This window comes from Parasteatoda tepidariorum, chromosome 8, assembly GCF_043381705.1.
Source record: "Parasteatoda tepidariorum isolate YZ-2023 chromosome 8, CAS_Ptep_4.0, whole genome shotgun sequence".
NCBI classification, from domain to species: Eukaryota; Metazoa; Arthropoda; class Arachnida; order Araneae; family Theridiidae; genus Parasteatoda; species Parasteatoda tepidariorum.
This window is the reverse complement of record NC_092211.1, coordinates 13,666,447-13,677,466: the sequence shown is the minus strand read 5'-3', so window position 1 is coordinate 13,677,466 and position 11,020 is coordinate 13,666,447. Positions and strand designations below refer to the sequence as shown.

General features: G+C 30.5%; 1 protein-coding gene across 1 annotated transcript in view; it reads left to right on the top strand.

Moving 5' to 3' along the window:
- Window positions 1-4,795: 4,795 nt before the first annotated feature.
- LOC107442585 (uncharacterized) overlaps window positions 4,796-11,020 on the top strand; it is a 17,001-nt gene continuing 10,776 nt past the window's right edge. The window contains exon 1 of the mRNA XM_071184507.1: window positions 4,796-4,905. The gene's annotated coding sequence lies outside the window, so the exon portion shown is untranslated. The remainder of the gene's footprint in view (window positions 4,906-11,020) is intronic.

Genomic DNA, 11,020 nt, shown 5'->3' with positions numbered 1-11,020 from the left:
TACTTCATTTCAGGTTTGTCGCTTAAAAAATCCCTAAGTCACATAATATTTATTGACCGCAATTATTTAAGAATTTGCTTTTTTCTTTCGATTTTGTCACCGAAATCTCGCATTGCATTTAAATGGCCCAGAGCAAAAGGTTTAAACTCATGTCGAGTCCATTTTTGAATTGCCCCCCTTTACAATCAAATTGCCCCCCGGAGGGGCGTGGGCCCCACGTTGGGAAACACTGCTCTATACTAAATACATCCAGGCATAAAGCTCATAATTATAAAATTTTAAGTAAATATTGGAGAGAAAAAATTTTGCAATCGCCAATGTGTCAGTATTCCCTTCTGATAGAAGAATATAGCTCATGATCTAACTATACATAATGTATATATCTTATCTTAAAATTAACCCATAATTTCGAAACTTGGTCAGATACATTGCTTTACAGTATTAAACTTCCACACGAAGCTTCAAAATTATAGAAATAATAGCAGCCACGAAATGGGGCATAACATGGTAATCCCCATGCAAATCATCGGACATTAATTTAAATCTTGATTGCCCGTTAACCAACCATATAACTACAGTCTCTTGTTATTGTATTAAGCGCAAAGTAGTTAATCCCATGAGCATGATTTCAAATCCCTGGATCTACCCTATCGCAAGTAAATGAAGAAAAAAAACTTTTTTTTTACTATTATACAAAACTATCCACCTTTTTTTCACACACAGCTTGGTAGTTTCAATAAAATATTTTAAATTATCGCTTTCAATATTCCCCTTTATAAAGAAAATGTCTAACACTATCAAAAACTTCAGAAAACTTCTTGTATTCTCTGCATATATGTGAAGACTTGAATTTTACTTTTCTTATAGCCTTTTTTTTTTCAATCTTTGCCAAATTTATCATTGCAATATAAGTAAGCGCGAGTCCAAGCCACCTCAAAATGTTAGAACACAAGACGACCAAACGAACACACCAATCTTTTTTTGTTTCCTTTGCATATGTCGAAAGGTCCATACTTTATTATTATGTTAACGTATTTTTCATTTTTGCGCCATTTATTACTTCAGTATACTGGTATAAATCGAAAATACTCAGTAGAACAAGTTCGAATTTAGGCGGGGTGTCGAATCGTGTGTATATAAAGAGGCTAATTATTTATTTATTTATTTCCCTTTCATTACGTGATTGAAAACCGTTTTTTTTTTCATAACAAGAGTTTTTCTAAAATATTTTACATTTTTCATGCGAAATATTCCTTATTATAAGGAAAGTAACAGGGCGCTATGAAAGATTTATGATTTCTTGAATTCTCGTCATATACATAAAAGTCAAAATTTTACTTTTATGTTAACACTAAAACTTTTACGTTTTACTTTTATGTTTTAAACTTTGCCTCTTTTATTACTTAAATATATGTAAACACGAAGCCGAATGAAAGAATTATGGACGAAGTAGTTCAGACACAAGGAGACCTAATTGTAATGTCAATCTTTTTTGTGTATGTCTCTGAATATACTACATAAAGGCCTACATTTTACTTATTTATTAACCTATAATTTACAAACATTGCCCCATTTATTATTTCGTTTCAACATAGGTAAACACTAGGCCAAGGCCGAAAAGGGTCTATTTTAAATCGTAATTTTCTTTCATTTCTTTTTTTCTTTTTTTTTTTTGTGTTTTCTCTGCTTATGCATAAACGCCCATTTTTTTTCTCTTTCATATACCTATAATATTCAAATTGTCCCCTATTTATTATTTTAATATACATAAACATGAGTTCTAGCCGCAAAATTATCGATGAATTAGTCGGGCCACAATATTGCCTAAATGTAACATCAATAATCCTTTTATAATAGAAGGTTCCGTGTTCAAATCACGTCCGGGTCACCAATGTGGGAGGAGGAGTAATCGACAATGCCAACCTTCATCTATCAAAAGGTACCTCGTGATTGCAGATACCGCATGTCTTAAAAACCACTGAATTGATGTTTAGTAATCGTAGTGGTAGTTACGCCACATATATAACACATGATCTAAATATATATAATGGCCTATTCCTTCTCTTAATGCCAACCTATAATTCTAAAACTTGATTAGACAGTTTAAACAGTTTTAACGCAAACTACCACATCAAGCAGCAAAATTATGGAAGAATTAGTGGCCAGAAAATGAGGCATAACAGGTTGCTTCAAAGGTAAATCGTGGAAATGGTTATGAAACTTAATTCCCCTTAAACTGCCAGATGACCACAGTCCAGCTGAGTTATACAGTCCTTTTTATTAGAAAATTAAAAAACCTTTTTTCACCTCTTTTTTTACAGTATAGCAATTTGAACAAAATATTTTTAATTGTTGTTCTTAATATTTTAATTTTAAGTAAACTTCGGAATGCTCTGAAAATTTCTTGATTTATGGAGATTTCTTGTATTTTCTGCTTATACATATTAACCTATATTTTTTATAGCTTTTTCTCATAAATTATTTTAATGTAAATTCATTTCTAAATCTGCATAATTGTCGCTATATTCTTTTAGTATAATATAAATAAAATCTATAATTTTGGAAATTGGTCAAGCATATTGTTATAATGCACTTAACTATCACTCCAAACCACAAAACTTTAGACGAATTAGGGGCTTCACAATTGGGCATAATAGGCATCGCCCCATGGAAGACCTCGGAAAGGAATTTGAAACTTGATTAACGTTAAGCAGCCAGTATCTTTGTATGGCATGTAGTGCTATGCACCGCCAAACTACTAATTCCAAGAGCACAAGTTCGAATCCCAAACGGCCTGTCGTTTCGTACGTAAATAAAGAGTCTAATCATTATTTTTTTCATTTCATTACAGAATTAAAGACCTTTCCTTCACAATACTGGCTTTAATATTATATTTTAAATTATCACTTAATATTCCCCAAGATAAAAAAGAAAAAAAAGCATCTGGACACTTTGAAAGATTCATTGTTTTCTCTGCGTACACATAAAGGCGTTCATTTTGCTTTTATATTAAACTGTAATTTTCAAGCTTTGCCTTTTTTATTATTTCATTATTAGTAAACTCGAAGCCAATCCGCAAAATTATAAACGGATTAGTTTGGTCACAATGAGATCTGAATGTAATGACAATATTTCTCCTGTAATAGAAAAATGTAACTCATGGTTGCCCTATATTTTTTTTTCTCAACATTGGCCTATATTTTTGAATCTTGCTTATAAATTATGAATTCCTCTGTACTGTTTTGAAAACTCTTAGCGCTTTCACTTCACTCTCCAAAGCAAAACGTCCCGCATTGGACTGATCGTAAAAACACGGTACTCAGTAGAACACCGAAGTTCATCACTGGCTGGTGTCAGTAAGAAGATGGGTGACCACGTTGATCAGCTTACATAGGAACCGAGCGTGGCCGGTATCGGTCCTCGTTAAACTGTTCCACCGTAAAGTACTCTACTTCACCTGCATGTCATTGGGCCACCAAACTGGAGGAACCATTCCCTCAGCAGAGGATCAAAATTGGGTTGGCATGTCTTCGGATCATTCTCAGGGATGTTTCGAGATGGGCGTCAAAAGTGCAGCTTTAGTGTGACCTGAATAAAATACACACCCACCTACATACCATACGAAAAGTAAATAAGATTTTGATTACTGTAATTGATTAAAAATTAGTATAGAACGTCGCCAATAGCCCATCGGGCAGCTCTAGTGCGACGTAAATAAAGTGAAGCGACCTACCAAAGCAAAAGGTAGTAGCCGTTTGTATGCCTGCAAAATGAAGAATAAAACAAAGAAAAATAATAGACATATGAAAAAAAAAAGGGGGGGGGAATAAGTAAAAAAATAACAAACAACAGTTTAAAAAAAAAAGAAGAAAAAAAAGAGAAAAAAAAGGATGAAATTTTATTTAAAAAACCGGAAAAAAAAGAGATAATGTTTTCTTCAGCCCACACGATTATATCCGCAAAACAGAGTGCTTTCTGATATTGTATCAATAATGCCAAAGCAAAATAAATTAATACAATACTGTGAGGAGCACTCAAAAAAATTTTTTATGAAAATAACAACAAATAAAATAGATCACAAAAAGTAAAAATAAGTAAAAATAACAAGTAAAAACAGAAAATAAAATAGATTCTTAAGATTCTTAACTTTCGTGTTTTCTTGTTTTTATTTATTTATTATATATATATATATATATATAAAACTAAAACCTATATTCATATATGTATCTATGTTGGCAAGATTGAGAGACAATTCTATTAATTTAGCAAATTCAGTTTTTTTTCCAAGCATTCTCTTTGTTCTATGTTCATTTAAAAAAATATGTATTAATTTAATTAATTTAGGAGAAAGGCGGCAGTCGATNATATATATATATATATACGCATTGGCCGGCCTTTAAATGTTATTGATTCGATCTATGGAAAATTAATCTTACAATCTAGTAAATTCCAGAATTAAAACTTCAATTATTCAATTATTTTACCAGACCCAGTCCACAAATTGCTAAAACTTTTAACGCATTTCAATTTACAACCTTTTCCTACCATATAAAACATGTAGGTACTTGATTTTATATCGTTTTTAATCAAATGATTTTCCCGACAGTTTTTCTAAATATTGACACAGCAATTTATTAAGAAATTTTTTTTTTTTCTTTTATATCGCAAGAATTTTAGATGGAAAAAAAACTGCATTTAATTTTTGTTATGTTGCTATTACAAGGCCCATAAATTAATGTCAATATTTGTACAAATATGCGATTTCTCAAATGATTATACTCATAAAAAATCTAATCAGAAGGTAATAAATATTTTCTTTTTTATTGGTGAAACTATTAAAAGGACGAAAAGTATAAGTCAACTGCTAAGTCTTTTAGAAGAATAAAAAATACTTTTTCTCGTTAGGTAAGTATCTTTTTGGCGTTAGAACTATACTTAGATAGTCTATTCGTAGACAGTAAAACATGAACATTTTTCTTACCATAATTTATACAAGTGATACGCACAGTATTTTTAATAGAAATTAATTTCAGCATACTCTCGATATTTCAAACTACATTTCTCACTGTAAAATAAACTTCTATATTCTAAAACCTTGTTAGGTCAAAAAATTATTTTTCCCCTTGTCATTAAATATTTACATAATGTTAATTTGAATTCCTATGTCGAAGTGTTTCTTTTCAAAATCTTGTTGCGTCGAATATTTTACGAAACAGAAAATGAATTTTTTCAAAAAAATCACAATGTTAGTTCATTGTAGACCAATTCTTTTCTATTTAATGCGTAATTGTTTTTGTCTTAATTTTGAAAAATAAAATTATCATTACTGTATTTAGACTAGTAGTCAACTATCATTATATACATATTTATCAGTGGTTATTCTTATGTTTCATGATTCTATTTTTCGTGTAATATTTTGGAATATATTTTTCTACTTTTACGAACATATTTAGTTCTGAACTTGTTATCTGGAAAACTTGCTATCTCGAAATTTTTTCAGCGTCCCTTCAATTTTGATATATCGAGAGAGCATACTGTATTATACTATGAAATGGTGAATTTTTTAAACTATTTTCTATTAGTTTTCATCAGAATTTTTTATTAGTGCCACTATTATTAGATTTTTAAAATGATTTTGTACTTGTTTTAACTATTACATGTATTTAAAAATATTTATAATGTTTCAAAATGTCATTTTCCTAGCATGTCACAAATAATATTTGCAATAATTCTTTAATATTTACAATAATAATAATATTTGCAAAAGTGCTTTTAAACCCCTCTAGTTTTTTACATCTAGTTTTAGTCTTGTTTTTTGCATCTTAACTGATAAAAGCGTCTTAGGATATCTGCACATGGAATGTTTTTCAAAATATTTTGTCGAAATTTGTTTTATTGTCAATAATTTGTATATCACCCAAAAGTATCTATAAATATATATTTCTCTTACACGGCGACAAAAAAGCCTCATTATAACTCCCTGAATGGCAACGCTAGAAAATCGACCAATGATTGCCACTAAAAATGTCACATGCCAAATCTAGCTGAGGTGACTCAACATATAGCGCTTTTAAAATCGGAAACTGAAATAACCAGAGAGCATCAGCTGCACAATCTCATACTATTAAGCTAGGCAGAAGTGAGTAGTCTTTGTCGATGGATCTCTATTTTAGTATTTTGTCGAAAGCGCTTTTTTTCGCGAATTTATATATGAATTTATTTGACGATTTTTGATTTATATCACGAATTATACTATAGCACATTTCTAATAGGTTTAACAAATTACATGTCATTTATTTGAATTCAAATTTATTTTAATGACTTAGTATTTACTAAAAAGATGTAATTTTTTTTAAAAAAAAAGTTTTTATATGGATTTGAATGATTGTTTTAAATTCTTAGAATTTTGTGCATTTGCAATGTACCTAAGTTAGTAGCTAGCGAAGCGAGCTTGGTTTGCGAAGCAAACCATATAAGATTGCGTAGCAATTTTCGGGGGTTGGCGAGCGCTAGCGAGCAGGGGAAGCATCCCACTAGTTAATTAAATTTGCAAAATACAAAAATATAAATATATAAAAATTTTGCTGTTCACTTCTCTATAACCTACACAAATGACGCTAGCGTTTATTAGATTTGTTTAAATATATGATTGGGAAGGGGTAGTCTTGCAAAAATGTATCGTTCAGTAAGAACAGTGAAGACAGTTTTTGGGAAAAACCATTTTAAAAAATTTCAGCCCTGGAGCATCAGAGTTTTAGATTTACCTGAAACTGCCATTGGTGGTCATTTTGACCTTCATAAGAAATTAATATCTTTCCAAAGTAAGTTTTTTTTAATCGATGAATATTGTTGAAAATATTAAGTGTAAAAAATTTTCGAGATTAAAAAAATGTATATATATTATTTTGTAATGACCATCAGACAATATAGCGTAATACTCTATTTTCCTTTACCCAATGAAAGTACTAAGAAAATAAGAGAATAATAATAATACAGATAGTAATCATTTGCACACAACACGTTCGTGAAACATCAGACATAAAAATGACAAAAAAATATTCGCAAATTGATTTATAGCATCTCTCTCATAACTGTGAGAATCTTTTATTCTGTTTGAGTTATTAAAATACATATTTATTTCAGAAATTGAACTCTACCAATAAAGGTTATCTACCAATCAGTGATAGCATTAGCTCTGAGCAAATATGAAAATTACGTTATTTAAATGTCTTTCCTGAACGATCTAATCGAATTTTTGAACAAGTATCAGGATCGGGAGCAAAATTTGCCCCTTTTTCCCTCTGTCCGAAATTCAAGACATCAGCACAAATGGTTCTGGAGTAATGAGACACACACACAGATAAACTCATCACTTTAATATTATAGATTATCAAAGATAATACAGTTTTATTAAGAAATCATTTTTCAATAATAAAAAAATTTCTTCTGCCGCGTGACATATTTACTTATTGCCGTATTTTATTTAAAAACCCATATTGTTCAGTCGAATCAGGTAGTAGGTCAGCCTTTTTACCTTGTAATTTAAACAGAAGACCAACAAAGGACCAAAATACGTTTTATTTACTTTCTGGAAAAGGGTACTTAAAGCTAAATTTTCGCGTGAGCTTCGTGTGAAGAGCGGCGTGGTTGGTAGAATGCTGCGGACAAGTCCGCCCAGGTGATCCTGGGTTCGGACCTCAGCCGCGATTAGAGAAATTTAATTTTTTTTCATTGTTTATTTTATTTTATATTACTTTTTTAATGCGTTTTAGCGTGAATAACGTTTTCTTATTATAAAATTATTATTTTTCTTCTGAAAAAGAGCAAATAATAGCATAAAAGCGGATATATTACGGATAGTTTTTTAGTTTATTTATTTATTTTTTATTATTATTTTAACTGCATTTCTTTCTATATTTTTCCAAAAATAAAGTGTTTTTTATATGCAAATAAGTATATCTCTGTCTTAAATCGCGAATAATGGCAGAAAAACAGACAAATATGGTCTCTGGAGGCATGCACACGTCACCCCTCTTAACTCCCTTTAATATTTACCTATAAATTTCAAACTCGGTCAGAAATTAAGGTTGAACGTACCGAAGAATCGTACCAAAGGAAATTTTTATAGGTTTATTAGGGGATCCACAAAGGACCAAAATACGTTTTGTTTATTTTCCGGAAAAGGGTACTTAAAGCTAAATTTTCGCGAGAGCATCTTGTGAAGCGTGTCGTGGTTTGTAGAATGCTGCGGACAAGACCGCCCTGCAGATCCTGGGTTCGAAACCCTGCGGCGATTTGAGATTTTAAAATTTTTTCATTGTTTATTTCATTTTATGTTAATTTTTTAATGAGTTTTAGCGTGAATAACGTTTTCCTATAATAAAAATTATTATTTTTCTTCTGAAAAACAGCAAATAATAGCACAAAAGCTGATAAATTACTGATAATTTTTTTATTAATTTATTTATTTATTATTATTATTTTAACAGCAACTCTTTCTATATTTTACCGAAAATAAACTGTTTTTCATATATAAATAAGTATCTCTCTCTCTCAAAATGCGAATTACGACAGAAAAACAGACAAATATGGTCTCTGGAAGCATGCACACGTCACCCCCCTTAACTCCCTTTAATATTAACCTATAATTTTCAAACTCAGTCAGGAATGAAGGTTCAATATACCGAGGAATCGTACCAAAGGAAATGTTTTTAGACTTATTAGGGGACCCACAAAGGACCAAAATACGTTTTGTTTACATTCCGGAAAAGGGTACTTAAAGGTAATTTTTCGCGAAAGCTTCGTATGAAGCGTGGCGTGGTAGGCAGAATGCTGCGGACAAGTCGGCCTTGGAGATCCTGTGGTCTAAACCCAGAGGCGATTAGAGATTTTTTTAATATTTTCATTGTTCATTTTATTTTAAATAATTTTTTTAATGTGTTTTAACGTAAATAACGTTTTCTAATTATAAAAATTATTATTTTTCTTTAGGAAAACAGCAAATAATAGCATGAAAGCGGATAAATTACTGATAATTTTTTTATTCATTTATTTATTTTTTATTATTATTTTAACATTAACTCTTTCTATATTTTACCGAAAGTAAAGTGTTTTTGATATAAAAATAAGTATATCTCTGTCTTAAATCTCGAAAAATGGCAGAAAAACACACAAATATGGTCTCTGGGGTCATGCACACGTCACCCCCCTTAACTCCCTGAAATATTAACCTATAATTTTTAAACTCAGTCAGAAATTAAGGCAAAATGCACCGAGGAATCGTACCGAAGGAAATTTTTATAGGCTTAATAGGGGACCAACAAAGGACCAAAATACGTTTTGTTTACTTGCCGGAAAAGGGCACTTAAAGCTAAATTTTCGCGAGAGCTTCGTGTGAAGCGTTGCGTGGTTGGTAGAATGCTGCGGATAAGTCGGCCTTGGAGATCTTGGGTTCATAACCCAGCAGCGATTTAAGATTTTTAATTTTTTTCATTGTTTATTTTATTTCATATAATTTTTTTAATTTGTTTTAGCGTGAATAACGTTTTCTTATTATAAAAATTATTATTTTTCTTCTGAAAAACAGCAATCAATAGCATAAAACCGGATATATTACGAATAATTTTTTTGTTTATATATTTATTTTTTATTATTATTTCAGCATTTACTCTTTCTATATTTTACCGAAAATAAGTTGTTCTTTATATAAAAATAGGTATATCTCTGTCTTTTTAAAAACAGCAAATAATAGCATAAAAGTGGATAAATAACGGATAATTTTTTTATATATTAATTTATTTTTTATTTTTATTTTGACATGAACTCTTTGTATGTTTTTCCGAAAATAAGGAGTTTTTTTTTATAAAAATAAGGATATCTCAGTCTTAAAGCGCGAAGTATGTCAGAAAAACAGACAAATATGGTCTCTGAAGGCTTGCATTTGTCACCCCCCTTAACTCACTTTAATATTAAGCTATAATTTTCAAACTCGGTCAGAAATTAATGTTCAATGTACCGAAGAATCGTACTAAGGGAAATTTTTATAGGTTTATTAGGGGACCAACAAAGGACCAAAATACGTTTTGTTTACTTTTCGGAAAAGGGTACTTAAAGCTAAATATTCGCGAGAGCTTTGTGTGAAGCGTGGCGTGGTTGGTAGAGTGCTGCGGACAAGTTAGCCCTGGAGAACCTGGGATCGAAACCCAGCGGAGCTTAGAGGTTTTTAATTTTTTCGCTGCTTATTTCATTTCATATATTTTTTTAATGTGTTTTAACGAGAATAACGTTTTCTTATTATAAAAATTATTATTTTTCTTTTTAAAAACAGCAAATAATAGCATAAAAGCGGATCAATAACGGATAATTTTTTTATATATTTATTTATTTTTTATTATTATTTTAACATTAACTCTTTGTATGTTTTACCGAAAATAAGGTGTTTTTTATATAAAAATAAGGATATCTCGGTCTAAAAGCGCGAATAATGTCAGAAAAACAGGCAAATATGGTCTCTGGAGGCATGTACTTGTCATCCCTCTTAACCATATATGGCAGTACTTTTACTTTCGTTACTTGTACCGCCGGTACATGTAAAAAGTACGTACTTTTACTTGTACTTCGTTACTTTTTTCTCAAACTCGGTAAGCTTTCTGAAAAAAAAGATTAAATTAAAAATAAATGCTTATGTTTTTTTTAATTTATAAAATTAATGTGCAATATATATGTATTCACTGCTAACTTCGTGTTTAAATACCTTGACCTTTGAAAATTGTCACTCCTGAAAGGGAAAAGACGGCTCTTTTGAACTGCGAAAGGTTTCGCGATGTGAAATCGCAGTACGATTTATTGTTTGCTGCAGGTCAGGTACCTTGCATCAAATTTAATTGGGCTGAAGAATAAGCTAGGGAGGAGGCTACAAAAAAAATTGGAAAGAATTGTCCAAGCTGAACACCCTGCTATAACTAATAACGTAACAGAAAAAAAATCCCAGAGAATTTAAATTTTCTGAAGCTGAAAACAT